Here is a 19,295-nt window from a genome sequence, read left to right on the forward strand (position 1 = left end):
GGTTTTTTTGTTTTTTTGGCTTTTGTCTTTTTAGGGCCGCATCCACTGCATATGGAGGTTCCCAGGCTGGGGGTAGAATCGGAGCTGTATCTGCCAGCCTACACCACAGCCACAGCAATGTGGGATCTGAGATGCATCTGTGGTCTACACCACAGCTCATGGCAGTGCTGGATCCTTAATCTACTGAGCGAAGCCATGGACTGAACCCATGTCCTTATGGATACTGTTCAGGTTTGTTAACCACTAAGCCACGACAGGAACTCTGTGGTAGGTTTTTAATAAATATTTGTTAAATATATCAATGAATAAGTGAGTGGACAACTAAACTCTTGTTAGACTGTGAGCTCTCAGAGGACAAAGGACCATGATTTTTCACTCAGGCATTGCCTGGATTTTACAGTGGCTGGCAGTTAGGAAGAATGCAGTTATTGCTTGTTTATAAAATAAAGATGCCATTGAAAGTGCATATCTTCCTAATGGTAGCAGAAAAGGTTGGACATTCAGTGGTGAGTTTACTCAGGCATTGCCTGAATTTAACAGTGGCTGGCAGTTAGGAAGAATGCAGTTATTGCTTGTTTATAATATAAAGATGCCATTGAAAGTGCATATTTTTCTACTGGTAGAAGAAAAGGTTGGACATTCAGTGGTGAGTAGCTGTCTTGGATGCAAACCCTTCCAACCAGCTTCAACACAAGACCCTTTTGGCATTCCTTCATTGATCATCAGCCTTTAATTCATCAGCCTAGGACAGTATTGGTCAATGGTGGTTGTCTTGGAGTAATGATTGGTTGATACCTTTTTGTTTCCCAGAGTGTCCTAGTTTGGAAGATAAAGCACATGGCCACCCTAGTTGTTTGCTATATGATATGCATACATTATAGGTCCTAAGTTATTAATGTTTCCACAAAGCCCAAGATGTAATAGCACCTGAAGAACATTGTAATGAGTAAGAAGGATAAGAAAAATCATAAATTAAAATGCTTTGAAGCATCACTAGATGAACAAAAGAGATTATACAATATCAGTATCCTTGAAATTACACATACAGAGCCTGGCATTGGAGAAAGACCCTGATGAATGAAGAATGGGTCCAGTTTCTTACTTTTCCATGAAAGCAGTTAGAGCAAGCTTGCCATGGCTTGTGCTGGTATTCTCTCTTGCTCTTTTTCCCCCCATTTTTGCTCAGCATCCACAGCCTCTAGAATGTCTTTCCTCCTTTTGTGCACTTTTCTGAATGTTATTCATCCTTCATCACCCATGTCGATCCCTATAATTCAGGGCTTTCTCCATTCACCACAATCCCCACATTTCTAAATGCCTGTAGATCTTAAAGCCTCTTCAGTGGCTTTGCCATTTAACATATGGTGCCTTCTAGCTTTTCTTTCCATTTGGAGCATCTCCCCTTAGCTCCAAGTAAAAGGAAAACCTGCTGGTGAGAATTAGAAAGGTTGGGCTGGAGGGGCAGACACTGGGAGCCAGTCATCTGGGAATGACAGAGGCAGAGGGAAGAATAAGAGGCTGAGATACAGGACCAGGTATCTGCCAGAGAGCAGAAGGAACCTGTGAGAAAACACCTTGCCCCAGCCAAGAGCAGAATGAATGACTCCTTAGTGGTGACTCAGGACACAGGGCTTCCCATGGATGCACAGGGAGAGGGGAAGGAGCAGCAAGAGAGCCAAAGGTAAACTGCCATTGTTCCTCAGAGTGAACAGCCATTGAGCAAGTGGCCCCAAATGGTGGTGGTAGAACAAGCCTATTCCTGCTGGTGACAAAATTAGGTACTGTTTTCTTTTTGGTCTTGCTCCTGCCAAAGCTGACTGAGGGAGAGTGGTCTGAGAAGGCTGGGCTGTCTGCGGGGCACAGGTGCAATCATAAAAGGAGCAGTGGTAGATGCTTCAGGATGCTGACAGATTCTTGGAGTTGACCAGGGATGTTTCCATGAGGCCCATGGATGCCTCAGGAAGCAAGGCACAGTCATTTATGGGCAACATCATAATGACCTAGAAATGAGAGAATATGCAGGCAGGGAGGAACATTTCTAGAATGATTTCCCTGTTTTGATTCAGAGCAAGAATATTTGGCGGGGCTGATATACCAAGCAATTGTGCTGAAATGAATGAATAGTAATATCCTGGTGTTATTTCTAAGCTGGTGATCTGGGAAACACCTATTATATGCTTTATTTTTTTCTTTCCTTCCTGGCTTCATATCTCCCTCCCTCCCTCTCTCCCTCATTCCCTTCCTTCTCTCCTTCCTTTTTCTATCAATTGACTCCAAGTTGAACATACAATCTTGGAAAGAATTAACAATTGGGTATAACCATTTCTATAACCATGGTATTTATCTTGATGCCCCAAACCTACTAGGTCATAGGTTCTCAAGACATATTTTCTGATTGAATGCTTGGCTGGGAGTGTACATGGAGAATAGATATTTTGTTTGTCTGAATCACTCTTGAAACTCAGACATTAGCAATGCCCTTGGCTTCTTAGTTATGTAAAGGAACAAAAAACCCCTGTGAACAAGAAGTTGGTTCTGGAGCCCAAATTATCTGAACAAAGAAGAACAGCAAGGACTATGAAGCTGGTTGAGCACAGCATGGCTTCCTTGAGTAGGGCACAGACTCCATCAGGAAACCATGGGCCTTGGGACAGCACAAAAGTGGTCAGTCAAGGAAGTTAGAAGAAAGGTAATGAAGAGATGAAGACAGCTTTTTTTGTGTGTGTGAAAAGGCTAAGTTATTTGCTGAGTCGGTGTATGGATCTTACATGCTCTTGACTTTGTTTTGTGTATGAAGTGGGGGATGGTGGCAGAACCTTCTCTTTGGGATCTGTTCATTCTCACCTACTTCAGCAAGTTTCCAACCCTTTGTATGCTGCTGTGCTTTTATTAAGTCACTCTTTCATTGCCACCTGTTCCCTGCCCTTCTCAGCACAATCCTTTAAGATCTTTTAAAATTAATTCATAGTCTTTTTATTATATTTTATTAAAATATTGTTGATTTACAGTGTTGTGCCAATTTCTGCTATACAGCAAAGTGACCCAGTAGGAATATATATATATATTCCTTTCTTCCATCATGTTCTATCCCAAGAGACTGGATACAGTTCCCTGTGCTGTACAGCAGGACCTCATTGCTCATCCATTCTAAATGTAATAGTTTGCATCTACTAACCCCAAACTTCCAGTCCATCCCACTCCCCCTGGGAAACCACAAATTTGTTAAGAGCTTTTAAAATTCAGACACAATCTTGGACTATAGAAAGTAAGAGTATACTGATGACCTCCCTTCATTTCTCTCCAACACCTCAGTTTATGGAATTTCATGCTTACAACAATTTTTGGCCAAGGTTTGGGTGACTTTTTTTTTTTTTTTTTTTAAATCTCACAAGGAGCTTCCCATTGGGTGGCCTTGGCTTAGAATTCCTTGTGCATCAAAGTGCTGACTCTCAGAGACTGGGGAGGCTGGAGGCCCTCACCCAGCTGGTCTCCAGGGGCACATTTTGGAAGCATGATCTAAAGGTTTAGTTTAAGAACATTATCTTTAGGAAAACATACCCCCAAAGAACCCGATTTTTTTTTTTTTCTTTCTTTCCAAGAATGAAGAATTAGCAAAGAACTCCCTTTCTTTAGAGCCTTCAGGAAATTATCTGAGAAGCACTGCCTGCTCAGGAAAAAGGCTGACATTGCACAAATAATCAGTTACCTTCTTTCTAATCCTTGTAAACTACAATTCCCTTAATTATATTTTTATAATTTTAAATGATATTTAAATAATACATATTTTAATACTATATAATAATAATATACATTACTTATATTCTCTGCCTTTGTGCCTTTAAACATGCTACTCCTGCTTCCCAGAATGTTCTTCTTCCCCTGGATTGACCTATCAAATGCCTAACTCATCCTTCTAGAAGCACTCAACTCAGAAGCAACCCCTCTGTGAAGACCTCTACGATTCCCCCAGATAAATGTAGGAGCTGCCTGAGTGGGTCTACCAGAATACTCTATTACTCTATTTTAGTATTTAATCCAATAATTAAGCCAATGCATGCTTCATGCCACAAAGCCTTCTAGGAACTGGGAAAAACAATAATAAAATAAGATCTAGACATAGAATCTTGTCATCAAGAGTCTTAGAGCCTGTCTCTGGTCACACTGGTGAAATGGTAACAGTTGCAAATTTGTTCTGTGCATAAGAGGAGCAGGGTCTCTGGATTATGGCTGCCTGGGTTCTTATCCTAGCTCTACCACCATCTAAGCTATAGGAATAGCAATATTCTAAACTGTCTTTGCCTCAGTTTCCTTATCTGTAAAATAGGCATATTCATATCACCTCAAAGAGGTGAGAAATAAGTGAATCAACATTTACAAAGTGCTTAGAATAGAGCTTGAAATTTACTAAGCCCTTTTTAAATTTAGTTATTATTTCACTAAAGTCTTTCCCCCATGGAGTAGGTCCCTGGTTTTATTTTTGTGTATTCTAAACACTTTAATGTAGTATGTAGTATACAATAAGTGCTTAATAAATATTTGTTGAATGAATGAAACATTGTACAACAGATTAGTTTTTTAAAGGCTCTAATTCACATGTCTCTTCTAAGGCAAGGAATAAACTACTTGTTCCCTTAAGACATTCAGCTTCAACAACCATGCATGAAACCGTATTAAGCCTGGAGAATTTTCCATCCGCTCTGGTGGCTGCTATTGATTTTACCTACTGAGATATTTGGCTCCTTCATAAAATGAAAAATTATTCACAAACAAAACAGGAAAACAGTCTTTAAATGCTTATATCTGCAATTCACATGTGATTTAACATTTTTCTTTTTGGATAGGAATGAAATATCTCTCTCTGTTTTGGATGAGAGTGAAAAATGGCTCCAGATCAATTGGTTATTTGGTCTATAGTTATTTCAGAAGATGTATGGGAAACACAAAATAATTTTATAAACTGATTTTGCTTGGAAACAGCAGAAGATCGGATTTCCTCCTAGGCTCAGCCAGAAACCAAGATTTTATTCATTGGGGTTTGTTGTAAGGGAATTAGCCAGTTAACTGGGTCAGACATTTAGTTTGAATCTCCTTTCTGCTCTGCCTAATGATTACTTGGGTAAACTGGCTAACTCAATTACTTTTTTTGGAATGGGATGAGAGTTTTGGTATAGTGAGAGCAATGCCATGCCCTTCAGGGGCCTAAGATCTTTCTCTGGCTTTTTTATTTAATAATTTAGCCCTTTTGCTATCAGAGTCTTTCGTTAATATAGTGTAAGCTTGTGGCTGGTCCAAAGTTCACAAGACAGCCCAGCTTGAGGTCTAATGTAGACTCATTAGTCCCCCTTCCCTTTAATAATATCCTAATCATGCTGCCAATTATTTAACACCCTTTCTTTGTCAAGTCCTTTCTAGACCTCATCTCACTTAATTCTCATGACAGTGGCATATAATTGTCCTCATGATAGTCTCTGGTTTATCACACTAATGCTTTACTGAAATGAAACTATATTTTCACATGTTCTGGTTCTGTCACATGCTTCTAGTGCAGCCTTCTAAGTATGATTCAGGGATCCAGGCTTCTTCCATCTAGTGATTCTGTCATTCCCCCAGGACATTGAAAAGCTCTACTGGTCCCTCTCTGTTCACTGGGAGACCAGAAAATAGTATCATGGGTTGAGCTACCTTCTCCAACAAGACATGTTCAAGTTCTAACCTCTGTTAGCTGTGAAGGGGACCTTATTTGGCAATAGAGTCTTTGCAGATACAATGAAGAGATAAATTAAGATGAGGTCCTACTGGAGTAAGATAGTGCCTAAATCCAACAACTAGTGTCTTTGTGAGGAGAGAAAGATTTGAAGATCCAGGGGAGGAAGGCCATGTGATGGTTGAGACAGGGATTGGGCAATACATCTGTAAGCCTAGAGGTGCTGACAACCACCAGAAGCCAGGAGAGGCATGGACCAGATCCTCCCTCAGCGCCTACTTAAGGAACCAATCCTATTGACACTTGATTTCAAACTTCTAACCCCCAGAACAGTGAGTGAATGCATTTCTGTTGTTTCAAAATACCTACTTTGTGATGAATTTTACTGTAGCCCTAGGAGGTTTGTACAAAGTAGGAAAGTGAGGAGGGACTTACTCTCTGTGGATTCCTTTAGTATTTTAAAGATGTTGCTCCATTGTCCTCTTGTTATTTCCAATGAGAGATATGCTGTCTTCCTTATTTTTTTCTGTTGTGGATAGTGTTTTTCTCTGGCTGCTTTTAAGATTTTTGTTTTATCACTGGTTTTAAGCAATTTGATTATGATGTCTTAAAGAGTAGGTTTTTTTTAATATTTCTTCTGCTTGGGGTTTATTGAACTCTTTGAATATGTGGATTTATGATTTTCATCAAACTTGACTGTTTAATGTTGTTCCACAGTTCATGGATGCTTTGTTTACTTTAAAATATTTTTTTCTCTCTGTGTTTAGTTTTGAATAGTTTCTATTGCCATGTCTTTAATTTCACTAATGTTTTCTTCTGAGAGCTCCTCTAATCTTCCATTAATTCCACTCAGTGTATTTTTCTTCTCAATATTGTACTTTTCACCTCTAGGTGGACTTTCTAATTGGACTTTGGTATTTTTATTTTTTTATTTTTAATTTTTTTTGCCTTTTTAGGGCTGCACCATGGCATTTTTTTTTGACTTTGATATTTTTAAAATATTTTCCCATTATTTGCTTAACATGTTCAATTTTTCCTGCAGCTTCTTGAACACTGCAATATAGTCTATAACTATTTTAATGTCTTTAATGCCTTTGTATACCAATTCTATGATATCTGTCACTGTTGAGTCAGTTTTTATCGATTAATTTTTCTCTTTTTGCTTTGTATTTTCCTGCTTCTTTGCATGCCTGGTAATTTTTGATTGGGTGTGACATACTGTCGATGCTGTGATTTTGTTGGGTGCATTTCTTTATTTTTTAATTGAGTGAAAGATTCTTTAAATTTTATAGTTCTTTATAATTTTCAAAAGTTTCACACATAATTTCATATAACCCTCTTTTTTTTTTTATTTTCCCACTGTACAGCAAGGGGGTCAGGTTATCCTTAGATGTATACATTGCAGTTACAGTTTTTTCCCCCACCCTTTCTTCTGTTGCGACATGAGGATCTAGACATAGTTCTCAATGCTATTCAGCACGATCCATATAACCCTCTTTTTAAGAAAAAAAAAATCCCTGGAGTTCCTGTTGTGGCTCACTGGTATACTAGTATCCATGAGGATGTGGCTTTGATCCCTGGCTTCACTCAGTGGGCTCAGTAGGTTAAGGATCTGGCATTGCTGTGGCTGTGGTGTGGGTTGGCACTGCAACTCCCTAATGTGGGAACTTCCATATACACAGGTGTGGCCCTAAAAAAGAAAAAAAAAAATCCCTTACTCCTATATTGCCCTTCCTCTCTTTCCTCTCCTCACTTGGTAACCACTAGTTTGTACTTTATATCTGTTAGTCTGATTCCTTTTTGTTTTATTCACTAGTTTGTTGTATTTTTTAGATTCCACACATAAGTGATATCATAACAGCATTTGTCTTGTCTGACTTAGCATAATGCCATCCAAGTTGATCCATGTTGCTACAGATGGCTAAATTTCATTCTTTTTATGGCTGAGTAGTATTCCATTTTATATTTACCACACCTTCTTTATCCATTCATCTGTTGATGGACACAACATTCATCATTATTTCTATAGCTTGGCAGTTGTAAATAATGCTGCTATAAACATTGGTGTTCATGTATCTTTTTGAATTAGTGTTTCTATTTTTTTTTTCAGATATATAGCCAGGAGTGGAATTGCATGGTCATATGGTAGTTATATTTTTAATTTTTTGAGAAATCTTGTTGAATACATTTCTATAAATATTTTTTTATTCTAGAGTATGATTAAATTATTTGGAAACGTTTTGAACTTTTCAAATGTTTCTATTAAACTTCATGGGGTGGGACCATAGTAGAATTTAGCATAGGGTTAGTTTTTCCCAACTACTGAGGCAAATTATTTCTTAGTACTCTATCTTAAATTATGAGGATTTCCACTTGACATTTGGAAATTGGCACTATTTGTAGACATACATGAGCAACAGGCTCTCTTCCTGCTAATCCTTTCAGGTGATTCCTTCCTTGGACTCAGGCTTTTTTTTTGTCTCATGCATGCACACTTCATTTTGTTTTACTTTACTGTGCTTCATAGATACCTTTTTTTTTTTTAAAAAAAAAACCAATTGATGTTTTCTGAACCAGTCTATCAGCACCATTTTTTCAACAACATTGGCTCACTTTGAGTCTCTGGTATAAATTTTGTAATACTCGCAATACTTCAAACATTTTCATTATTATTATATTTGTTATGATCTGTGATCATGATCTTTGATGTTACTACTTTGGCTCACTGAAGGCTCAGATGATGGCTAGTATTGTTTAGCAATAAATATTTTTAATTAAAGCATGTATTTTTTTTTTCTTAGACAATGCTATTGCATACTCAGTAGATGAGAGTACAGTGTAAACAAACTTTTATATGCAATGGGAAGCTAAAAAGTTAGTGCGACTTGCTTAATTACAGGATTCACCTTACGGCCATGGTCTGGAATTGAATGTATGATATTTTCATGATATGTGGCCTGATTAGTATTTAGTTTAATTCTTGGTGGGGATATAGATATGTGTAGCTTTCTCTGTTTGCAGCTGTCTCTTTTCCTGTATTCTTCCCTGAAATCTCTTGCTTTTGCAGACATCTAATTCTGTCACCTTGACTAAAAGGGAAAACTAGACTCTGCCTGAATTTCCCTTTGTATGTTGTGTCCTGGAAACTCTCCCCAAACAGAAAACTGGGGAAGTCAAAAGGCTCACCTTTTTTTTCTTTTTTCTTCTCTCTTAGAGATTACTGGCCTCTATTGCCTTATGTCCACTGTCTTGGATAATGTTGGTTCAAATATTTTGCCCAGTTTTTAGTTGTTTGAAGTAAGAGGTTAATCTGGTCTTTTTCCTCTGCTTTGACGGGAACACGATGGTGGGTTAAGCAGGGTCAGAATTTCTTTGACATACTTCCCACTGGGAAGTATGGTTTATGTCTACTCCCCTTCCAACCAGGCAGGCTTTGGGACTGTCTGGCCAATAGAATACAGCAGGAGTAGTGGATAGCTAATTTCTGGGCCCAGACTTTAAGAAGCTCCCTTCTCCTGTCTCCTGGGATGCTAGCTTCTGGAATTACATGGTCCAAAAAGTCCCATAAACCCATGGAGAAGCTTATGTGGGAAGAAACAAGGGCACCAACTTATCAGTCATATAGGGGAGTGATCTCGGAAATGCATCTTCTAGCCCCAGTCAAGCTGTCCCAGCAGATGTCACAAGGAAAAGAGATAGAGTGTCCCTCAGCCCTGTGTAAATTTTAGATTTGGGAGCAGAGTACATGATTTTTATTGGTTCAGGGTGCTCTGTTTGGAGTCATTTTGTTCACAGTATTAAATACCTGGAACACTCACTCTTCACATGCTGGAGCATATCCCCTGGCTCATCCAGAGGAGCCTGGGTATGGACTTGCAAAGCATATGCTGTATCTCCCTGCGTTTACAGAGTAGGGCTATGTCCTCATTGAACACTGGGAAACTGAGACTTAGCTGAAATATTGTGTCCAGAGTCATGGCAAGTAAGTGGACATGGCAGGATTTTGACTCTGGATTTTTTGACCCCTAAACCTGGACTCTTTCCTCTGTTCCCTTGCCTATAGTTCTCCTCCGTTTGACAGCTAGCACCCAGCCAATTCCTGTCCTTCCTCGCATGTTCATAAATGACTTTTTTTGCCTGAATCCTGCTTATCTGGAGGAGCTTTGGCCAATCAGGGATGGGTCTACGAGATTGGGGCTGATAGGAGACAATGATGTAAAGTGAAGTAGACCCCCACATGGGGGACACGTGGTACTGGGAGTCACATGGGAGAACAAGTCCCATCTAGTGAAGAGCCTAAGCAGAACACCAAAATATTAGGAAATTCAGGATCCAGAGTACAGGGAATAAAGTTTGAGGAGGTCCTGGAAAAATACCCAAAACCAGCATTGTGACTTGTTCAGAGCCAGCTCTATCTGGAAACTCAGGGCTGGGGCTAACATTTTCTTTGCTGCAAGGGGTCTCCCTTGAGCTGGTAGAGATTTCAAAAGGAGGCCCCCAGGGTATAGCCTATTGCCTTTGACTCTGTGGTGGTTAGTTTTATATGTCAGCTTCGTACAGTATCCAGCTATTCAATTTCACCCTATCTAGGTGAGGCTGAGGTGATTAATGTCTATACTTAGTTGACTTTATATAAAGAGGATTATCTTTGATAGTGTGTGTGGGCCTCCTCAAATCAGTTGAAAGACCATAAGAGCAAAGCTCAAGAATGAGGAATGAGGAATTTTTCCTTAAGACTATAGCATCAGTTACTGTCTGAAAGCCTTTAGCCTCTGGGTTTCCAGCCTGCCTTGTGGATTTCAGGCTTGCCAACTCCACAACTGTGGAAGATGATTTTTTGAAATAAATTTTTATACGCATACACATGCACATATCCTACCTATTCTATTTCTCTGGAGAACCTTGACTGATACAGACTCTATGAGGGGCACATGGAACATGAATTTGAGTTCTTTGCTAAAACATCAGAGAATATAGCCATTAGCATTGGGACTCGGTTGCAAATATTAAGAGGACCAAGAGCTATCACTGACTTGACCTGATCTTGATGTCATCAATTATAACCTTGAAAGAGAAGTTCAAGTTTTCTAGGCTTTAATCTCCACTGCCCAGCAAATCAATGCATGCTCATATTGGAAAGCTGACTTACTGCCCTAGAAATCCAGGAGCTTTAAAGGTGGCAAGGTGGCAAGGTGGCAGAGTGGCCTCTCCTATCAAACATTTACCCTTAAACTGGGGTTCAAGTGGTGTGGGGATCAGAGCCACTTTAAGGAATTTCTCTGACAGACAATTATCTGCATTGCATGCCAGGACTGGCTGATGCTCACTGGAAGGCGGCGATTTCAACTCTATGCATACACTCGTGGCCTCTGGATTAACTGCAATGTCTGTGTTAAAAGGGAAGAAAGAGGTTAAAAAAAGAGAGATCTACAGCCAGTGTCATTATGAGCAGCTCAATGAAGACGTCGGCTCTGTGCCCAGTGGTGGGCAGAGCTAAGACCCAGGACCATGTGCAGGGGGTGGAGGATGAGATGCAGAAATATTGTTATGCCATTCTATAAATCAGTAGTTCATCCTTACTTTGAATGCAGCAGCCAAGGCCAGCTGTCTTATCTCAAAGAGGATATAAATGAAAGGGTGAAAGGCCAGCAAAGGGCAGTGGAGCTGATTAGAGGCATTGGACTGAGATGGGAACAGAGGTGAGAGGGTGGTTCTCACTGGCAGAGAGAATGTGGATGATTAGAGCTCTATATTACAAAGATCTGTGGAGCTGTGAGAGACCAAGGTAAAGGTAAATGAAGTAATGAAGGGCTCCCAAAAGGCCAAGTGGGTGTTCCTATTTATCTTGCCTCATGAAATTAAATGGCAACAGATTTGAGATGGATGAAAGGACATCTCTCTTAATGCATAAGGTGCCTGGTTTTCCCGGGTGCATAGGAGGCTCCTGGCATGTTGAGGAGAGTGCTAGGGGGTTAGGCTGGGAGTGAGGAAGTCTCTGTTCATGGTGGATGTGTTTGCTCCTGTTGCTTTCGTGTCTCAGCCTCAGGTTCTGCCTCTGTAGCATGGGGAGATTGGACCCCACTTTTTCAGGCTCTTCCAACTCTGAAGATCCTTGATTCTCTGCATCTACTTGGTAGGGGCTCAGGGAAACCCAGAGAAAAGGCTGGCCATGGCTTCCTTCCCTCCTCCATGCCCCCTACTGGGGAGGGATGGAAGAGTCAGGCTAGGAAGTAGGTGGGGGATGGCAGAGCCTTGCTTCCCAGGGGATCTTTATAGCATCTGATTGCAGAGACCTGAAATGTTACTGAGATGGAATGTGTTTCAAGATATAAATTAAAATCTCCCTCAGATAAATTAAAACCTCTTTTTCCCCCCAGAGTAATTCCAATGATACTTACCAGTGTTTTGAGTAAACTACCAAATTACTTATCTTCCCTGATCCTCAGTTCCTTCCTCTTTAAAATGGGGATCATATGATTATTCCCCCTGGAGATAATACCTTTAAGACACTGAGCCACACAAGCAGGGTTTAGTAAATGAAAGCTATTTCTAAAGCTGTTATTAAAAAGTTGGGCACAAACCCATCAATAGTTTGACAAATCACACTGGTAGTTAGTGGCAGATTCGGGATTGAAATGCCATTCCATCATCATGAGAGGAATGTGCTTTTCCTACCATATCACATTGCTTTTAGTTGAGGCAAAAGCTGCTCACAGTCCAAGGCAGGGTTTGATTAATGCTGTGTGTCTGAGGCACGTAGGAACTATTGGGAGAGGTCAGGAAAGGGGAAAGCTACCTAGGGTAGGCTGAGGTGGTCCTGGAAAGCTTCCTGGAGGAAGGTCATTTGAATTGGCTCTTGGAGAAGTGGAAAACTAAAGTAAAGGCTGAGGGTCATTCACAACAGGAGAAATGACGGGCCCCTCAGAGAGGCCAACTCCAGCCTGGGAACCACACCTGCCTTATTGGAGTGGAGGGTTCCAGTAGGGCGATGGCCATGTTGACCTGGAAGGTGGCAGATAACAGAGGGCTCTGGAGGATGGACCCAGTTTGAACATTTTCCTGGGGAAAGCTAGGAGCCATCAAAGGGTTGTGAACTATAATGGAGCACAGTCTTCTCAAAACCCACAAAAGTGTGTCTGAGAAGGTTCATCCAGCCACCGTGTTCAAGGTGGAGGAAGGAGATTGGATCTGGAGCTGTCAGAAAATTGGGGCACGGCCGCTTCCCACTCACCCCAAGAAAGTCTGAGTGTCAGCATGAAGATGGTGGCAGTGGGGACTGAGGCAGGCCTGAGGCATGTGGCATAAAATAAAAATCATGAGTTCCCTTGTGTTGCAGTGGGTTAAAGATCTAGTGTTGTCACTGCTGTGGCTTGGATTTCTGCTGTGTCACCGGTTTGATTCTTTTCCTGGCCCAGGAACTTCCATATTCCTTGGCTGTGGCTGAAAAAGAAAGAAAAAGAAAAGAGAAAAAAGATCCAAGGTCATGATGACAAAACACCTCCTGCAGGTCCCTATGAGCTGGCCTCTCTTCTAGGCACCCGGTGGAACATCACAACAGCACCAAGGGACCCTAGGAGGCTGTCACTTTGGAGCAGACAGATCTGCTCCTGCATTTACTGCCTGAGCAGTCATCACCCTAAACCTCAGTTTTCTTATCTTTTAAATGGGATAGTACTATCTATTTTGTAAAATTGTTTCGAGGGTTAAATACAATGTATAAAAAGGACCTACTAAAGGGAGACTGTCTTATAGAAAGCACACACCAACCAGATGCTATTGTTATTTTGTTAATAGTTAAATGACAGCTCAAAGGAATTTTTGGCCTGAATGTGAAAGGGCAGCAGGAAAATTAAAGGGCCCAAGGTGACACTAGAGTTCTCTGGTGAGAGCCTGAGAAAATGCTGCTTCCACTGATAGAAGTAATAAAATTGGTTTTGAGGGAAATGTGATAGGCTTGGTTTGATTTTGAGGTGATGGCCAGGCACCCAAGCAGAAAAGTTTGACAGGCCATTGGAGGCAGAAAGTCAGATGTTGGGCAAGACACCAACATTCTAGAAGAAAATTGAGCCATTTATCAAGTGTCTAAATATCTTGCCCACATGATGACAAACATCCAGATTTTTGGAACTCTTTTGACACGGATTTAAATTTCAAATTTGTATCTCAATACTTGGTTGTGTGGACTTGTAGACAAAGACCTCTTGTGTTTCTCTGGATTGTAAATCCAGTTTCTTTGCCAAGATCCACGTGCCTCTGATCACCATTGATTTCTTCGCCCTTTGACAGAAACTACAAAAGGGTTAGAGAAGTTTGCTTCCATTTTAGCTCCTGGCTCTCAGTTTCTATATTATTCACACCTCAGCAAATCTTGTTTCATTACATTTTTGAAATTGCAATATAAATTTGGTGATTACCTTTAAATTGGGTATAATATGCTGACAGGCATTAACATCATGTCAAAACATTTTCTTAGAGTTATTTCTTAACCTTGGTTGAGTCACTCTTTCCCTGCAGACCTGTATTAATATAATGGACAGCATACCTGAACACCAAGCTGTGGAAAGGAAAAGTGATCACTGAGAGTACTTATCAGAAACGATCAAGGCTAGTCAAAGACAGTAGAGCAGAGCCATGCATTCTCACGGCTTTTCTATCCAGAAGCAGACGTGAGGAGACGCATTCTGGAAGCAGCTCTGGGGATGTTTGGGTTAGAGCAGGGCTGGTAGGAGTTTTGTTCCCATTGTCACATCTGTTGCCATTACCCGAATGGAGCATGCATTCTGGTGAAACACGAAAACAGCTTGTTAGGCCAAAAATAGTAGCTCAGACCCACATGGAGAGACTTAGGAACCAGACAGCGCCTGCAAGAAGCAGAAGTGGAAATAATATGATACAAAGCAAGTCTTAAGAGTCTTCAAAACATTTTCCCTTATATTATCTACTTTGGGAATCTCAGCCACTTAGTGAAAGCTTTGCAAGGTCAATATGGATCATCTTCCTTTTATGGAAACTCAGACATATTAGGCTACTTGCCTCCACTAATCCGGAGAATATGAAGCAGTCGAGTGGATTGGTTTGGCTTTGGAGTCAGACAGGGATGAGTTGAAATACAGCCTGCTTCCACCATTTACGTGAGCTCTTGGCTGTGAAAATAACTTAATTGCCTAAGGCTTCAGTTTCCTCACTGGTAACTTGAAGATGATAGCAGTGCCTTCCTCATAGAGTGAAAATGACACAGAAGGTTCTCAGTAACTGGTAGCTGGTAGTATTATGATTAGGAGGGGAAGATGATAATCCTGAACTAAAACTTGAGCATGCCAAGTCCTGCTTTTCCCATTGTATCTACACACTGGGGACAGGGGTTAGACAAAGCCGGGGGAGAATCACTGCCGCCTTCTGAACCCTACCCTAATCCTCTGGACTTAGACCCACCAGAGGCTGAGATGCTGGAACCCTGTATGATCCTCAGTGGTTCGAGGCACAAGTTGCATACCCCTGTTAAGCCCCTCTGAGTTTAAACAAAATATTTTGTCCCTAAGGCTTGCCTTCATCCAAGGGGAAATAATTTAAACGAAAATGTCAGTGCTAGAAAATTCTGGTGTTCAAGGAAAAGAGCCTTTCAAAATACAATAGAGGAACTTGAGGAGAATGAGCCATTAAATGTTGGCTGGGAGAAGGGGGTGGAGGTGGGGAGGAAGTAAGAGGTCAAGGAATTTCTTCTCTCTCTCTACCTCTCATGGTCTTCCTAATAGTGACTCCAACTCTCAGTGAATAGTCTTGCTATGATTCCAGCTTCTATCTGGCAACCCCAGCCGCTGGGCTCTGCCTTCGTCCCCTCAACTTGGGGGAGGGAACTTGATGTCCTGCTGTACAACCTCTGTGCTCCTCATGGTCTCCAGCTGGTTTCTAAGCTCTTCTGTCTTCAGGTGTGTCATCAGTTCTAGTTGATCTTTTCCGTGTCAGATCCAGATTGATACTCCTCTTCATCCTCAGCATTCCTGCTGCTGTCTACAAATAGGGCACATATTTGTAGAATGGAATGGAGCTTGTTGCTTTCACTAAACCCATATAGCCACTTATTTAACTGTTCAGACAGAGCCTCAGAGAGGTCTATTGAACTTCAGGAAGAGAGCTTCAGAATGGTAATCAAAATTAAGGAATTAAAGTGCCAGGTGGGGGTTATGGCAAGTTGTACAAAGAATGGGGACCAGAGACCAAGGCCAGAAAATGGGAATAATGTCATTAGTGACACCTTTAATGAAGTCTTTGGTAGAGCTAGTAATTATACTCCTAACACTGTACATGCTCGTCCAAAGACTCAGCCAAAGAATTAAAAAGGACTTGAAATGATTCACTTAAGCCTAAAACGAGGGAATCTCATTTTATTTATTTTTGATTATTTTAATTTTTTTATTACTCAAATGAATTTATCACATCTGTAGTTGTATAATGATCATAACAATCCAATTTCATAGGATTTCCATCCCACAGCCCAAGCACAGCTCCCCACCCCTCAAACTGTCTCCTCTGGAGACCATAAGTTTTTCAATGTCTCTGAGTCAGCATCAGTTCTGCAAAGAAGTTCAGTCTGTCCTTTTTTCAGATTCCACATGTCAGTGAAAGCATTTGTTGTTGGTGTCTCATTGTATGGCTGACTTCACTTAGCATGATAATTTCTAGGTCCATCCATGTTGCTAAAAATGCCAGTATTTTGTTCTTTTTAATGGCTGAGTAATATTCCATTGTGTATATGTACCACCTCTTCTGGATCCACTCCTCTGTCGATGGACATTTAGGTTGTTTCCATGTCTTGGCTATTGAAAATAGTGCTGCAATGAACATTGGAGTGCACGCTTCTTTATGAGTTGTGATTTTCTCTGGATAGATGCCCAGGAGTGGGATTGCTGGGTCAAATAGTAGTTCTATGTTTAGTTTTCTGAGGCATCTCCATCCTGCTTACCAGAGTGGTTGCACCAATTTACAATCCCACCAAGAGTGTACTAGGGTTCCTTTTTCTCCACACTCTCGCCAGCACTTATTGTTTGTAGACTTTTGGATGATGGCCATTCTGGCTGGTGGTTTTGATTTGCATCTCTCTAATAATGAGTGACATTGAACATCTTTTCATGTGTTTTTTGGCCATCTGTATGTCTTCTTTGGAGAACTGTCCGTTTAGATCTTCTGCCCATTTTTGGATGGGGTTGTTTGTTTTTTTGGTATGGAGCTGCAGAAGGTGTTTATAAATTTTGGAGATGAATCCCTTGTCAGTAAATTCACTTGGAAAAATGTTCTCCCATTCTGTGGGTTGTCTTTTTGTTTTATTTAGGGTTTCCTTTGCTGTGCAGAAACTTTGAAGTTTTATTAGGTTCCATTTGTTTATTTTTGTTTTTGTTGTCAATACTCTGATAGGTGGATCTGAGAAGATGTTGCTATTGTTTATGTTAGAGAGTGTTTGGCCTATGTTTTCCTCTAAGAAGTTTATGGTGTCTGGTCTTATATCTAGGTCTTTAACCCATTTGGAGTTTATTTTTGTGTATGGCGTTAGGGAGTGTTCTAATTTCATTCTTTTCCATATGGCTCTCCAGTTTTCCCAGCACCACTTATTGAAGAAGCTGTCCTTTCTTCATTGTATATTCTTGCCTCCTTTGTTATAGATGAGTTGGCTGTAGGTGGGTGGGTTTAATTCTGGGCTTTCTATCCTGTTCCACTGATCTATATTTCTGTCTTTGTGCCAGTACCATGCAGTTTTGATGATTGTTGCTTTGTAGTATAGTCTGAAGTCCAGGAGCCTGGGGAACCTCATTTTTTAAAAAAAATTTCTGTTTGGTATAGTTTATTGCTTATAAAAGCCATAAAAAAACTAGAGGTCAGGGACAGTTTTATTAGTATTTAAAGAAATTGCAATTCAGATTTGTCGAAAGTCTTTTTCTAACCTTTGGAGTCTCCCTGGCTGCTATGATCTTCCCTATTAGACACTCTTAAGTTTGCGGGCTCCATGGCCATGCTTTGGTGTTTGAGCATCTGTTTTGATGCACTGGATCCTTTAGCACTTAGCTTCACCCATCCCAAAAACTGACCAGCTGTAAGAAAATCATGATGGGAAGGCGACAGGGAATTTGGAGTTCACGATAGACTTAAGGGATGCAAGGAGTGGGTTACATGTAAGTTCTAGCATTTATTAACTCTGTGATGCTCAGCAAGGCACCTAAATTATTTGAGCCATCTCAGTTTCCTCTTCTGCAAAATGGGAATAATAATGTCTGATCTGCCTGTAGTAATGGTAAAAATTAAATAAATTAATATATCCAAAATGCATCCACACAGAGTAGAGATGCAGTAAATGATAGTTGCTGTCATTATCACTACATGCTCCCCCCCATCAACCTCTTGAATATTCAGAATAAACAGACCCTACTTATTCCCCCTTTCTGGTTGCCTAATGACTTGGGTCAGTATTTTGAGGGTCAGAGTCTCCCAAACCATGTTTCATGGACCACTATCCTCCCTGACATTGTAATTGGTTTTCTTCAAATATAAAGGCGGTAAAATTTGCAATGCCCTTATTTTTTCTTGACCATGAACTCTTGTTGAGCAGAACAACCACATTCCCAAGGATACACTTTGCTAAACTCTTAAGTAGTGGAGTCTTACAGATCTTCTAAGACAAAACATCTCAAAGCTGTATCGGATATGGTTTACTTTGTGATAATCAAGCTACAACTACTCTTTGATCCTCACCTGAGTTCTTGAATGTCTTCCTTTATTAATTCCAGTCAAGAAGGGAAATGTGGTGAGGTTAATTGGCATGGCTAGACCTCCAATAATATCTTATTCAAAGACTAAGACACTCTGGGTCTGTAAACTGCATTTCCTCCTGAATAGTGAGGACCATTATTCTTCTAAAACTCTAAAACTTGATTCTGAATCAGAGGTCTGGAGTACATATGCTGGGTTTAACATACTTCTGGGCTTCTCCACACAAGGGGCCTGTCCATCAGTCTTGCTTATGGGGAGCCATTGCATCCTAAACATGAGCCCTTCCCTTTGGGGGCCTCATGTTACCCATGACACCATAGGTTCTGCCCCAGGGCAAAAGCTCATCTTGTCCATTATTCAAGCTCAGGACAGTGGCTGGGCATCTAAGGACATGGGTGTTGTTTCCAGTTCTTTTAATTTTTGCACCATGAGTGGATTTGGAAACATTGAATTTACATTGAATGATTTTAGACACTGGTCAAAATTACACTGGCAAGTCTGCATGACTGATAGTTTTGCTTCTTCCTCAAAGAAGCAAATGCTGTTGATTTCTCACTGAAGCAGATCCAACTTTATCACCGTCCTTCTTTCCCTCTATGAGGAGAGACCAATGAGAGACTATAAGCGCAAAGAGAAGCATTAAAAGATAGCATTTAGACTCTGGCAAGGACTCCTTAGGCTCAAGGGAAAAAGAGCCCCAAGAATGGTTAAAATGCATCTTCAGGGTGGACTATTTCTTGCCACTTTGGGGTGAGGGTCGGGGGGCATCCTGTGTTTTGGCTTCTGCTAATGAGAAGTGTCTGTGTGGAAAGAAAATGGAGGCCAGGAAGCAGGG

This window comes from Sus scrofa, chromosome 1, assembly GCF_054392235.1.
Source record: "Sus scrofa isolate SSC_HxYL_T2T_F1_AM1 chromosome 1, Sscrofa_HxYL_maternal_Yorkshire_Landrace_v2.0, whole genome shotgun sequence".
Taxonomy (NCBI): Eukaryota; Metazoa; Chordata; class Mammalia; order Artiodactyla; family Suidae; genus Sus; species Sus scrofa.